The sequence below is a fragment of the Chelonia mydas genome, chromosome 2, assembly GCF_015237465.2.
Source record: "Chelonia mydas isolate rCheMyd1 chromosome 2, rCheMyd1.pri.v2, whole genome shotgun sequence".
Lineage (NCBI taxonomy): Eukaryota > Metazoa > Chordata > Testudines > Cheloniidae > Chelonia > Chelonia mydas.
Genome location: NC_057850.1, coordinates 230,438,629 through 230,451,850, shown reverse-complemented (window position 1 = coordinate 230,451,850; position 13,222 = coordinate 230,438,629). Strand labels below are relative to the sequence as shown.

Here is a 13,222-nt window from a genome sequence, read left to right as displayed (position 1 = left end):
ATTTCTCTAGCTTCAACTTCCAGCCATTGGATCTTGTGATAGTTTTCTCTGCTAGGTTGAAGAGCCCATTATTAAATATTTATTCCCCACAGATACGTATAGACTAATCAAGTCATCCCTTAACCTCCTCTTTGTTAAGATAAACAGACTGAGCTCATTGAGTCTATAACTACACCTCTACCCAGATATGATGCAGTCCGATATAACGCGAATTCAGATATAATGCGGTAAAGCAGAGCTCCAGAGAGCGGGGCTGCTTTACCTCATTATATCCGAATTCATGTTACTGCAAGTGGTTCCTCTGAGCGCCCCCTTTACTTGCCGCGGCCTCCCCGCCCCAGCTCACCTCCGCTCCGTCTCCTCCCCTGTGCACGCTGCCACAGCTCCGCTTCCCCCCCCCCCCGCTTCCTTCCAGGCTTCCCGCGCCAAACAGCTGATTTGGGGGGGGGGGGGGGGAGAGAAGTGGAGCGGCGGCAGCACACTCAGGGGAGGAGGCGGAAGCAGAGAGGTGGTGAGCTGGGGTGGGGAGTGGTTCCTCTCCCTACCCCGATATAACGCGGTCTCACCTGTAAGACTAAGATTTTTTTTGGTTCCCGAGGACTGTGTTATATCGGGGTAGAGGTGTATGAGGCAGGTTTTCTAATCCTTTAATCATTCCAATTTATCAACATCCACCTCGAATTGTGGGCCCAGAACTGGACACAGTATTCCAGCAGCGGTTGCACCAAATATAAAATAAGCTCTCCACTACTACTTGAGACTCCCCTGTTTATGCATACACTATATCCAACATTTTACACAGATACTTTTCCGCACAGTTTTACAAGTATTAAAAAATTTCAAGAGCTATTCCCCTCTAGGAACTCCTTTAATGCCTTATCTAAATGCATCAGTTGCACCAGTTTAATTTAAATTAGATTTAAAACAGATTTATAGATAAGCTAGGGTAAAAGGCTTTATGGACACTTATTTCCATTTCAACCAGAATTTAGATTCAATTTAGATTAAACTGATTTGAGTGAAATTTTAAACTAATCAAACAGACAAACAAACCTGGTTTAAACCAAAGTAAAACCTGGTTAAAACAAAAATAAGAGTGTCCGTCTTCTGCATCAGTATCACAAAATCAACTTAAAAATCACACCTTATGGTGAACCAGTGCAGCTTTCTCATGTAGACAAGCTGCAAGAATACCTTCAAGAAGCTCCCAAGGATATCTGCAGGAAACATCTTGCTCCTCATCTCACCTACAGGTACCCCGTTTTCCCAAGAAGGATCTGGGCTCCGGGACTGGGGTGGATGCTACCTGTTTCTCACAGATTTACTGCTAAAGCGGACAACAGGGACCAGAGGGGAGTGCACCTTTAGCATTTTGCTTGGAGGGGGGAAGATGACTGCTGCTAACAGCAAGAACTCTAAGCAGGTAATCTAGCAGACCTCAACTGGGAACAGGAAGAGAGCCAGACAATGCTCTTACCAAAGAGACTGATTGGAAACTAATGACTTGTTATCAGTTTATACGTTTTCAAATTTATCTAGTTAAGAGAGGTCTAAACCCTTAAATGAAAGCTTTGTTTAGGAACAGCAGAACTTGTAATGTTCATCCGATCACACCTCTAAAATACGTTATTTAGTAGACAAAGATTATCTCAATTGACAAAACTTTTACACTCCAACTCAGTGAAAATAATTTGCTGCAATTCACTCTTGAGAATTAGCAGACAAGTTAGATTTTTTGTATCAAGTTTCTTTTAATGAACAAGACAGTAAAACAAATCTGGAACTGTGGGGAAAAAATGATCAGACTCTGAAAAACTAAAACTGCTCAATTAACCTCACTTTCCAAACAAAAAGTTTATGCTCTGATCAAACAATCAATCCATGTCAGACAATTTTGAATCCACACAGAGCCCACTCTAGTAGGAGTGTGCCTCAATCTACACATGTGAGCAGTTTTTTGTATTAAAAAAATCTTTCTGGGAAGGGATGAGTTCGTGCACAGGGAACACACTGTTCACATAAAACTCACGTTTACAATGAAAACCGTATCAAAACCGTATCAAAAACTCTGAAGTCAGTAACCCCAACAGTTGGGAGGAAAAAATCCAGAAGAATTGGATTACACAAGCTCTTCACCCAAAGGGTTTTGAAGAGGACCTATTCAACAGGAAAAAAATCCTTGGGTAGGAAGCACTATGGCAAAGGCAAAATTAACAACCAACATCTTGGATGACAGAAGTAATAGTGGATATTTTTAAATTACTTAATCCCTACAGATGACACAACAAACCAAAAGCTGTACAGTCATTTTGGTAAGGTGACAAGTGTGTGTCACCCAGTGACTGGACAACAGAAAAATTTGCACAGCAATAATGCCCAACAGGAACAAAAAATACGCCTAGTGACAGCACCATTCACTGAAGCCAATTAACTGCCAAAAACAAATACCTTTCTTTGAAGAAAAATGCCTGTAAGTAAGATACATTAGAATTACAGAGCTATCAATCTGTGGTTTAATTCAGAATGACTTTTCAGGTAAGAAGCACTAAAGAACAACGGACTAGACTTCCAACTTTTAGGATAGCTTTTAGGGTGGTTGCTCTTAAAGACTGAACATAAATAGAGAAAACATGGGCCAACACAGCACAATTATCAGCAGTTATAGATACTGAATTCTGCTACTGGTAAATCTGCAACAGTGTTGTCAGCATCTCTTTGGGTCTTTTTTCCCCCCTCTCACAGAGGTACAGCAAAGGACAGGTAACTCCAAAGTAACCTAGACTTCATGTAAAATGCTATTTAGTTAGACCCAAATTATAGTCCCTATATGCACTCAATCAAAAAACTACCCTTGAAAAGTTTACCAAACATCTATTAGCCAGAGGTAGATACAGACAAGGCTCGAAGAGAAGTCTAATGTCAGTGACCTGGAGAGAAGCCCAGACCTCTCTACCATTACTGGTAAAGTTCAAAGTTTCTACTGGAGTACTGGAGTTTCTACTGGAGTACACCCTGCTGTAGGGTCCTATTTTTTGTATCAGCCTTTGGTTAACAGGTGCCTGATAAATTTGAACCCTTAACCTCTTTAAGCTGCTAGAAAAGAAAAAGATTTCTGTCATCTTCTCAGTCCAGATGTTCCCAGCTACCAAGCAGGGGGTAGAGGTCTGTGTGAACAGGACTAAACACTTTTCCTTCACTCTGTCCTCTCCCACAGCCACTAGACTACAGCAAGGAGGAGAGTTTCTGCAACTTTCCCTCAGTCAGCCTGTTTTAGGTGGTCCTCCCTCATTAATAACATTAATGTGAACCTCTGATGCTGTTCACAGCTTTAAAACATAATTCTTGACACCCTCCAGTTATGCATAGTTTTCTGAATAGCAGAAGTGAAAATGACCTGTCTTGTGAATTTCACTGTGCAGATGTTTTGAGAAAATCTATGAGCAGTAACAGACAAACTGGAACCAACTTTAGCTTCAGAACGACAATGTGGAATCATTCCACATTTGGGAGATTCTTTGCAATCTTAAGTTTTTGGTTTTCAATGAAGGCTTAAGTTCTGCAAATATTGATTGGATCTCACCCTCCAACACACTCATCAGGAAAAAAGCCTCTCACTTGCCTGGGGTGAATTTCAAGCCAGGTCATTCTGTGAACAAACAATATTTCAACCCGGGTGCATGCACATCAGACTAAAATTATTTCTTGTCAGATAAACAGAAAGTTAGTATAATTTTAGTTCTACCATTATTTTCTGTACCAGTACTGCCAACTATGGACAGGAGAGTTCCAATTTCATTGGGGACTTGATAATATTTAACAAAAGTGGCTAGAGACAATTGCTCTGTTTTCCTATTTTAAAAAAACATTAAAATGTGTACTACGATGAATACAGGACCATGGGAAAACACACAATACTTCAATGCATCATAAAAACAGATGCTTTTTTTTAAAAAAGGTACTCTCTTTGGTGTTGATGAAAACTTTCATTAACACCAAATAAAGCGTGTAAAGTGACCTAAGCACTAGACTAATGGCATTTTTAGGTTGGTACTATCAGCATATCTACACTAGAAATGTTAAGTCAACCTATGGGAGCTCGATTTACAACCACCACAGTAATTACTGTGGTGGTTTTTGTCCACACTACCCCTCTTTCTGTCAGTGGAGCGCATCCTCGCCAGGAGTGCTTCCACCAACTTAAGTGAAGCAATGTGAGGGGCCTAGAGCCTGGGCATTCAGCACCATAGGCAGCTCCCTCCCAGGAGCCCAGCTGCACCCATCCGGCTCCCCGCTGGGAGCCCAGGTACTGTCTGGAGCCTCCCAACCCCTGCGATGAGCAAGAGCCACCCTGACTTCAGGCACAGAACTCCACTCCTGGAGCCCTGCTGTGGTGGGGAGCAGAGAGCCCAGAGAGGCAACTGGACTCCCAGAGACAGTGATCCAGCGGGAGAGAGAGAAGGAGCAGCCATAAGCCTCAATGCAGTACCAGGGCTCCCTGCTGGAAGCAGGAAGCCTTCAGACAGCAATCCAGCTGGCAGAGGGGGAGCCCAGGCAGCAGCTGGACTGGGAGCCAAGAGGCAGGTGGCCTCCGAAGGGGGCAGGTGCAGCTCTGCTAGGAGCCATGAAATTGGCAACTATGACAGTCAACAGTAAAAGTAAATAACTGTCTACATGGACACTGCATCGCCCTAACTACACTGACATAAGCCCTACGCCTCTCGTGGAGGTGGAGATATTATGTCGGTGTAGTAGGGTACTTACATCGGCGGGAGCAAGGCTGTAGTGTGCACAATGACATAACTAGGTGACATAAGCTGCCTTACGTCAACCTCCCTGTAGTGTAGACCAAGGGTACTATGAATAAAGAGGCTTCTACACTGTGCTTCTTACACTAGAGAAAGGAAACATTTCTCTTCCCACTGTAATTTTATTGTGAAAAGTTAAGGAATCTGTTACAATTCACCGAGCAAAAGACACAGCAAGTCTTAAAGTTAGCGTTACAGTACAGGACACCTCAAAGTAGTTAGGTATAGTGAAATTTCACAACCTTTCAATTCATTTAGCCTACTGACTATGGTTCCCATTTCAAAACAGGCAAAAACATGCAAATTAAGTTCTGTTTCAGAAGCATTTTGTAACCCATAGGAAAAAAGCAAAATCAACGCAATTTGCTGGCTTTTGCCAACTCAATTAGATCTTGCCTATTTTCTAAAACTTTGTCTTATTTCATTAATATAATGTAGTTCAAAGCTTCACCACAAAATGCCTGTAAAACTGTACGGCAACAAAGGGATTTAATCAATATTTCCATGACTATTTTGGTATGCTGGCACTATGTACAACAGTCTACAGCAAATTTATATATGCAGCAAAAATAAAAATACACTTGTAAAAAGCTTGAGTCAAGATCCCTTTGTTCAAGATCAATATACCTTAGATTTTTTTGAACTGTTTTTAAGTTCAGATTTTTAAAAAGATTTTGACAAATCAGCATTTTCAAACATGAGAACTATTCCAGTACTACTAACATGAAGGGACTGACAACATGCTTACTGAAGTTCTCTTAACATATCTGGCCATTAACTAGGTGAGGAACACAGAGGTTCTGCAGAGCAAAAAGGCAGAATAGCAGGTCAGAGTTGGTACACTGAAAGCCCTGGAGACAGTTGTCTCCTCACTGAGAAATAGCCCTATTCAGCTGGGAACCAGCCATGGTGGGTTTTTGTAGCAAGGATGAACAGATATGTATTTTAGAGCAAAAACTGCCACATTTTCTCTGCTGTTTGATCATTCCTGGACCTCTTCCCATAGACAAGTGGATTTCTTTTTGTAGATTTCAGGAATTTGAACTACTGTTTTTAAACTACAGAAGGTTTGCAAAATGTGTCATTACACAAGAGCTCAACTAACTGTAACCAAAACTACTACATTATACAACTTCCAAAGTAAATCATCAAAACACTTGTTTTCCCAACAACAAATGGGGGGGAGTTTACCTTACAAAAATCAGTTATGTGATTTGGAAGCTGAAGTTCTAAGAGCTGAAAACTTTCCTATTTTATAAAAATACTAATTTATTAATATATATATATATATTTTGGTTTTTAAAACAGACTGAAGACATTTCACCAGAACAAGAACATACTTCTATGATATTCTCCCAGTAGAATATCCACTTCATGTGCAACATGAGCAAAAATGCTGAAACTGTAGTGTATCATGTCTCCCAATGACACCATAAAAAAGAAAATGAAGATAATCAATCCTACTCAATGTAAAAATAAAATGCAGCTGTCCCTTGAGTACATGCTCTTTTAAAGAGCTATATTTGTGTACACCAACATTTTTTAAAAATTTACTACTACTACTGCCAAAATGTAAGTTCCAAAGTATCAGAGTGCTGAGTCCTGACATTCAGTACCAGTGCAGCCTTCCCCACCAAAATGCTATTTTAGCAGAATAAGAAAACATCACATGTGTGCGCGCGCGCACAAACACAGAGAATTCCTCTATACTCTCATACTGGAACTTTTCCCCAGGAGATTCTTGTGAAACTTGTATAAAAGTTTGACTCTATTAAAAAAAAAAAAACACAACAGTGCATTTCGTTAGATTACTACTTCCATCAAGAGTGAACCTACAGCACGTGGAGCCACAAGATGCCTCGCAGAGGTTAACATCACACTTCAGTAAAATCAGCTTCTCTTGCCCAAAACTGCCACCAGTAAAGACTAACACGGCTGTTACTCTGAAACCAGTAAAGAGACAGAAACACACAATATACTCCCTGCTGGCTTTGCATAGTTTTAACCACAGGAATCATACCTGAAGATTTATTCAGCAATTTAAAGTTAAGACAGCTAAATGATGAGAGCAGAGAGAACAGGAGAGGAAATAGGAAATAAAACAATAAAAGGAGAGAACCCAAATGTAAACTGGCACCAAACAGCTAATGAGTTTTTCTTCTTAGGGGAAAGAAACTGAGAATACTATGAGGCAGTTTTCAAGTCTGAGGTCAGAGGAGACAGTTTAGTACCAGAGGCATGAGGAAGAGGAGAACATTGGTAGTAGAGAATGTTGCATATTTGCTCCTGCAGCTATAGATCTAGCAGTGAGCAACTCCCTGGAAACCACCTGCTTCTCTCCCTGTTTCTTCAGACTAGAGCCCTGCGCTGATACTCAAATGTGTATCTGCATCCAATCCGCAATCTGCAAAGATTATTTGCAGATATCTGGTCCAGGGAGAGCTGCGTGGGCAGCTGTGGGGAGCCCACACAGAGTCGTGGACCCTCCACCTGCCCTCAGCCGGACGGTGAGCCTGGGGTGCAGAGACATGGCCTGGGGCTGATGTCAAACACGCTCTCCCTCCCCTCCCCACAAGCAGCTGGAGATTCTGCCGCAGCTCCCCACAGCTGCCCACCCGGCTCTTAACATGGAAACGCTGTGGCTTTAAGCCACCCCCTTCATGGCCAGAGCTGGGTTGGGGAGAGCTGCACTGGCAGCTGTGGGGAGCCACGGCAGACCCTCCACCTGCCCTGGGTGGGGAACCCAAACAACCCCCCACCCAGTGTCCCTGCCCCGGGCAGGTAGAAAGACCCAGGCTCCCCACAGCTGTCAGCGTGGCTCTCCCAGACCCGTCTCTGACCGGGGGGTGTTGGGGGGGGCTGCTTGGAACCACAGCCCGGCCATGGTAAGAATCGGGCGGGCAACTGTGCAGAGAGTCTGAACAGCACCCGCCCAGTGTCCCTACCCCCCAGCCCCTTCACCCAGGACAGGTGGAGGGACCCAGGCTCCCCGAAGTTGCCATCGTGGATCTCCCTGACTCAGCTCTGGTCGGAGATCCAGAGGGGAGAGGGCTCGGAGCCACAGCCCAGCCATGGTAAGGAGCGGGGCGGGCAGCTGTGAGGAGCCGTGGTGAATCCTCCCCTTGCCCTGGGCATGGGGCCCAAACAGCCCCCCCGCCCAGTGTCCTTGCCCCCCAGGCCTCCCGCCCAGAGCAGGTGGAGGATCTGTGCCTGCAGTTCCTCACAGCTGCCTGCTCAGCTCTTACCATAAGAGACATGCGCAGAAATGGCCCATGGCTATTAAGCGGATACCCACGGATTTGCAGAGCTCTATTTCAGACTGCTACAAGAACAGCTCACAGGTACAGGGCTGCAGTCTCAAGCAGTAGCCCATATGTCCATGCTTCTCTCCTTTGCAAGCACACAGGCTAGAAACAAACTGAGAAAGCTTGAATTCTGCAGAAATGAAGGAGCCACCAATCACGAGGGAATGCTTTTTTAAATACCTCTGGCAAGAAAATTTAGCAAGACCTGTTTATAACCAGTATTAAGAGATTACTTCCCTTTTTCAAAGGGTAAAAGGGACTTACACACTCAGCATACTACAGCTAACTGCTAGAATTACCTAAATAATGCATTAAAATAAAACTCAGAGAAATTCAAATTTTACTGAATTTCAAGAAAAAAAATCTGTAATCAATTTATTAAAAATACTGACTACTTTGGATAACCTGCATGAATTTCAGAAGTGAACAGTTCTAGACACATTTTCATCTTCATCTAACCATTTGTTACATCATAGCTTAACAACTGCTTTTCAAAGACAGTGAACTTCAAAACCAGTAATTTTTTTTTTTTTAAATGTAGTTTCAGGACTGTCACCTGACTATGGTTTTACAATCACATTTTTCTAGTTTTAAAAAAGGTCTCTCCCCTGTTATGTGAAAGACCCACACAGAAGGGAAAACTAATTGACCACACAAGATATCCATTTAAACTTATTTGGGGATGGTAGGGAAAAAACAAGCCAAAACAGGGAAAGAACAGGTTAAAAATATTTAGAGAAGTTAGATTTAGTCAAGTCGGCAGGCCCTGATGAAATTCACCCTAGGGTACATAAGGAACTAGCTGAAGCAATCTTGGAAACATTAATGATTATTTTTGAGAACTCATGGAGGACAGGAGAGGTCCAGAGGGCTGGAGAAAGGCACAAACAGTACCTATCTTTAAAAAGGGGACCAAAGAGGACCAGTCAGCCTAACTTCAATACCTGAAAAGATACTGGTACAAAATATCAATTTGTAAGCACCAGAGGATAAAAGGATAGTAACTAATAGCCAACATGTATTTGCCAAGAACAAATCATGCCAAACTAACTAATTTCTTTTTCTGACAGGGTTACTGGGGAAGTGGATAAGGGGGAAACCTTGATTTTAGTAAAGCTTTTAAAACAGTCATATATGAAAAGGAGTATTTGTGGCACCTTAGAGACTAACAAATTTATTTGAGCATAAGCTTTCGTGAGCTACAGCTCACTTCATCGGATGCATCCGATGAAGTGAGCTGTAGCTCACGAAAGCTTATGCTCAAATAAATTTGTTAGTCTCTAAGGTGCCACAAATACTCCTTTTCTTTTTACGAATACAGACTAACACGGCTGCTACTCTGAAACCAGTCATATACGACATTCTCATAAGCAAACCAGGGAGGTGAAGTACTAGCAGGTGGGTGAAAAACTGGCTGAAAGGCCACACTCAGAGTAGTTACCAATGGTTCACTGTCCATCTGGGAGGTAATGTCTAGTGGGGTTCCGCAAGAGCCAGTCCTGGGTCTGCTACTATTCGTTTACATTAATTACTTGGAAAATGGTGAGGAGAGTTTATACAATTTGCATATGACACCAAGTTCAGAGGAGCTGCAATAACTTCGGAGAACAGGACTGGAATTCAAAATGGAATTCAAGTCAGAGAATTGGTCTGAAATCAACATGATAAAATTCAGTAAAGGCACGTACAAGCAGAAAACATGGGAGTCAATAGTGGATTTCAAATTGAATGAGACAAAAATGTGATGCAGCTGCAAAAAAAGGCTAATATTCTGGGTTGTATTATCAGTGATATGGTATGTAAGACACAGGAAGCAACTGTTGTCCCACTCTACTCAGTGCTAGTGAGGACTCAGCTGGAGTATGGTGTCCAGTTTCGGGCTCCATAGCTTAAAAAAAATAAAGATATGGACAAATTGGAGATGGTCCAGAGAGCAACAAAAGTGATAAAAGGCTTAGAAAATTAGTATGTTTAGTCTTCAGAAAAGACGACTCCGGAGAGAACCTGGTAGCAATTGTCAAATATGTTAAGGGCAGTTATAAAAGAGGACAGTTATCAATTGTTCTCCATGTTGACCAAAGGTAGGACAAGAAGCAATCCGCTTAATTTGCAAAAAGGGAGACTGAGGTTAGACAGAAAAAACTATCCTTATAGTTAGAAAGTTAAGTTCTAGAACAGGCTTTCAAGTGAGATTGTGGAATCCCCATCATTGGAGATTTTTAAGAACAGGTTAGACAAACTGTCAGGAATGGTGTAGGTATACTTGGTCCTGCCTCTGCATGAGGGGCTGGACTAGATGATCTCTTGAGGTCCCTTCCAGACCTATATTTCTATGATTCTATGAAGTGCAGTCAAATACAGAGTAAAAGTGAAAAAAATAAGGATGGGTTTTTCCCCCCCCCACACACACTGTACCATCAGTGTTAATTATAATAAGAATAGGTTAAAAAAAAATGTGTTTTTTCAAGCTGAATATGTCCCTTAGCAGTATCAGAAAATAAATGTTATGATATACAATAGAAAGTTTTCCCACAGGTCTAAAAATTCAGGGAACTGATTTTGATCGGTCCAGAACAGATGTTTGTAAAAGTTGACTGGTCTTGGAAGCCTTTTGTATTCTATCTGCCAAATAATCATTTTTGCAACCAACTTCCACATACTCTTAACAACCGATATCTCAAGAATTGCTGGAGTCAGAAATTAAATCTTTATACTATTTGAAGGCTGAGAGAATTTACAGCCTTTGAAGCGTTTCCTAGACCACCCACCCTCTCGCTGATAATCACATAGACTTCTCCTCCCTTCCCATCTGTGACTGGGCAGCATCCTAAAGACACTGCTTCCACTGTAGATTAAAAAAATACTTCTCTAACATTTACTGCTTTTAATGTATTGAGTTTATTGAACGCTGTCTACTTTTTCCCCCCATTTCCTTATCCCCTTGCACACATGCATTGCTGCTATCAGGTTTCTATCAGTCTGCCTACACCTTGGTTTTCTTCTCATCTGCATTTACAGCCCAGCACCTACTCTTCTCTCCCAAGATGATGAATGCCCACGCCACCAGCTGCTCACTTCCTTTCCTCCATAGCAATGGACCCCAAGAAGGTAAGCTGGCTCCTTGTTTCCAGCTGTTTCAATAGATATATAGTGTCTTTTTGCAATGCATCTCCTGGACTCTTGGTAGACAAGGGAAGCCAGCAACCTGAGACATATCAGCTCTCGGCAAAAGCTCCACAAACCCATCTAGAAACTTTTGTAAAATATTCCATTTTAGCTTTGATGGTTATTGTCGGTCCCCTCTGTTCAGTCATGATTTAGTTTGTTTGGCATTTTATATTATTGAATATATCTCATTCTGCTGTTTAGAACAATAATTTCTTATATCTAAAATTCTTCCAGTCTGTGTAAGTTCACAAGTCACTAAACATAATCAACATTAACTATTCCCATCCAACTTCAGTGAAGTTTTAGTATCTAGACAAAATCTATTGAATCAGTCTGTGAAGGGAAAAAATGTAGTACATGATCTAAAAGATTTCATGTTGTATATACTAATATTGTTAACATTTTATTATTTGAACTGTCATCTATTCACCTGTACACTAAGGACATGACAAAAAGCAAACAGATTTTCACAGATCCTCATAAAGCTAGGCATAGCAGAATGTCGGAGATCATTTCCTATCAACTAATACCTGCATTGAGATAGATTTGGAGTACACATGGGCAAAACTGAACTCCTTATCTAAACTCAAATTCTGCCTCCTTACATTTTCCAACATTGATGACAATACCACCATGCTCCCGATCACTCAGGTATGACCTGGAAGTGATTTTTCACAACATCCCTAGATCAAGGGAGGAGTTTTAAAATCTTGCAACTTCTTTTCTCTGTTTTAAGTTCAGATCTTTTCTTCCCATTCCCACTTCTAAAGTACCCACCAGGCTTCATTATCTCCCCCTCCAGTACTCTGAAAATACAACTGCTAGGATCATTTTCCTTGCCCGTTAGCCTGGCCTGCCCCGCCCCGACACACACATTTTGAATCCTTCTACTGATTTCCCCCCTTTTCCACTAGGTCAAATTCAAGTTTCTTCCCCTTGCCTTCAAGACTCTTCATGGCTCTCTCTTCCCTGCCAACAATGCTAGCTTTAACTGCTCACCTCCCTCAGGCTGGCTGTTCCTAAGCATGGAATCCCCTCCTGGAACTGATAGATAACTCGACAAGACCCACATCTGTTACTCCTAAAGAAACTGCTCAACAAATAATAGATTATGGGCTGTATGCTATAGTTATTTTGTGCACTGCTTGCCACCATAGATTTTAAGCTCTTCAGGACAGGGACTATGTCTCCAAGCGTGGGGACCTGAATACAAACACAAGATAATAATTTAGCCACTTCACGGTGAATATTTGCTTTTATTCTGTCACCCTCCAACAATTTTATTTTATTTTTTTTAACTAATGGATGCACAGTCACATCACTTCCACTACCATTGGTAGTGTAGCCAAATTTTTATGCTGCATGTTTAGAGGTGGATATATTTTAGGGTAGCCTGCGTGTGACTTTCCTTGGGCGATAAGAGGAGAGAGTACGTCAAAAGCCTGCAATAACCCTCGTAAAGTTTATTCTATTGCCAGAAAGACTGAATACTCAACCTAATATAAAAATATGCTTTAGTCGTATTATATCATATTATATGTTTGGGGTTTTTTTTGGTACCACTATAATCACATGAATTAGAAACCAATATAGTTACAGTGGTACAACCTCCTACCGCAGATGCAATTATATACCAGTACAAAGGTGCTTATATCCGTACATCTTATTTCAGGAATAAGCTTTATTGATATGTGTATAACTGCATCCCTACTAGATGGTTGTACCACTTTGTCTATATTGGTCTCTAAACCAATACAATTATACCGGCACAAAAAAAACAAAACAAAAAAACCCTGTGTATAGATAAGCCCTTAATAAAGTTAGGTCAATTTTTGCTTTACCACAAAATACTGGACCAGATTCAGAACTGAATAAATTCAAAAGCATCAGCACACTGTATCACTTAGTCATCTGTTTTGCTCAAAGAAGAACTGGAAACCAGGA

The 13,222-nt window shown here is 41.5% G+C and overlaps 1 protein-coding gene across 12 annotated transcripts in view; it reads right to left on the bottom strand.

Annotated features, from left to right (window-relative positions):
- The window catches only part of WAC (WW domain containing adaptor with coiled-coil), a 128,654-nt gene that overhangs the window by 110,754 nt on the left and 4,678 nt on the right, over window positions 1-13,222 (bottom strand). The window lies entirely within an intron of this gene.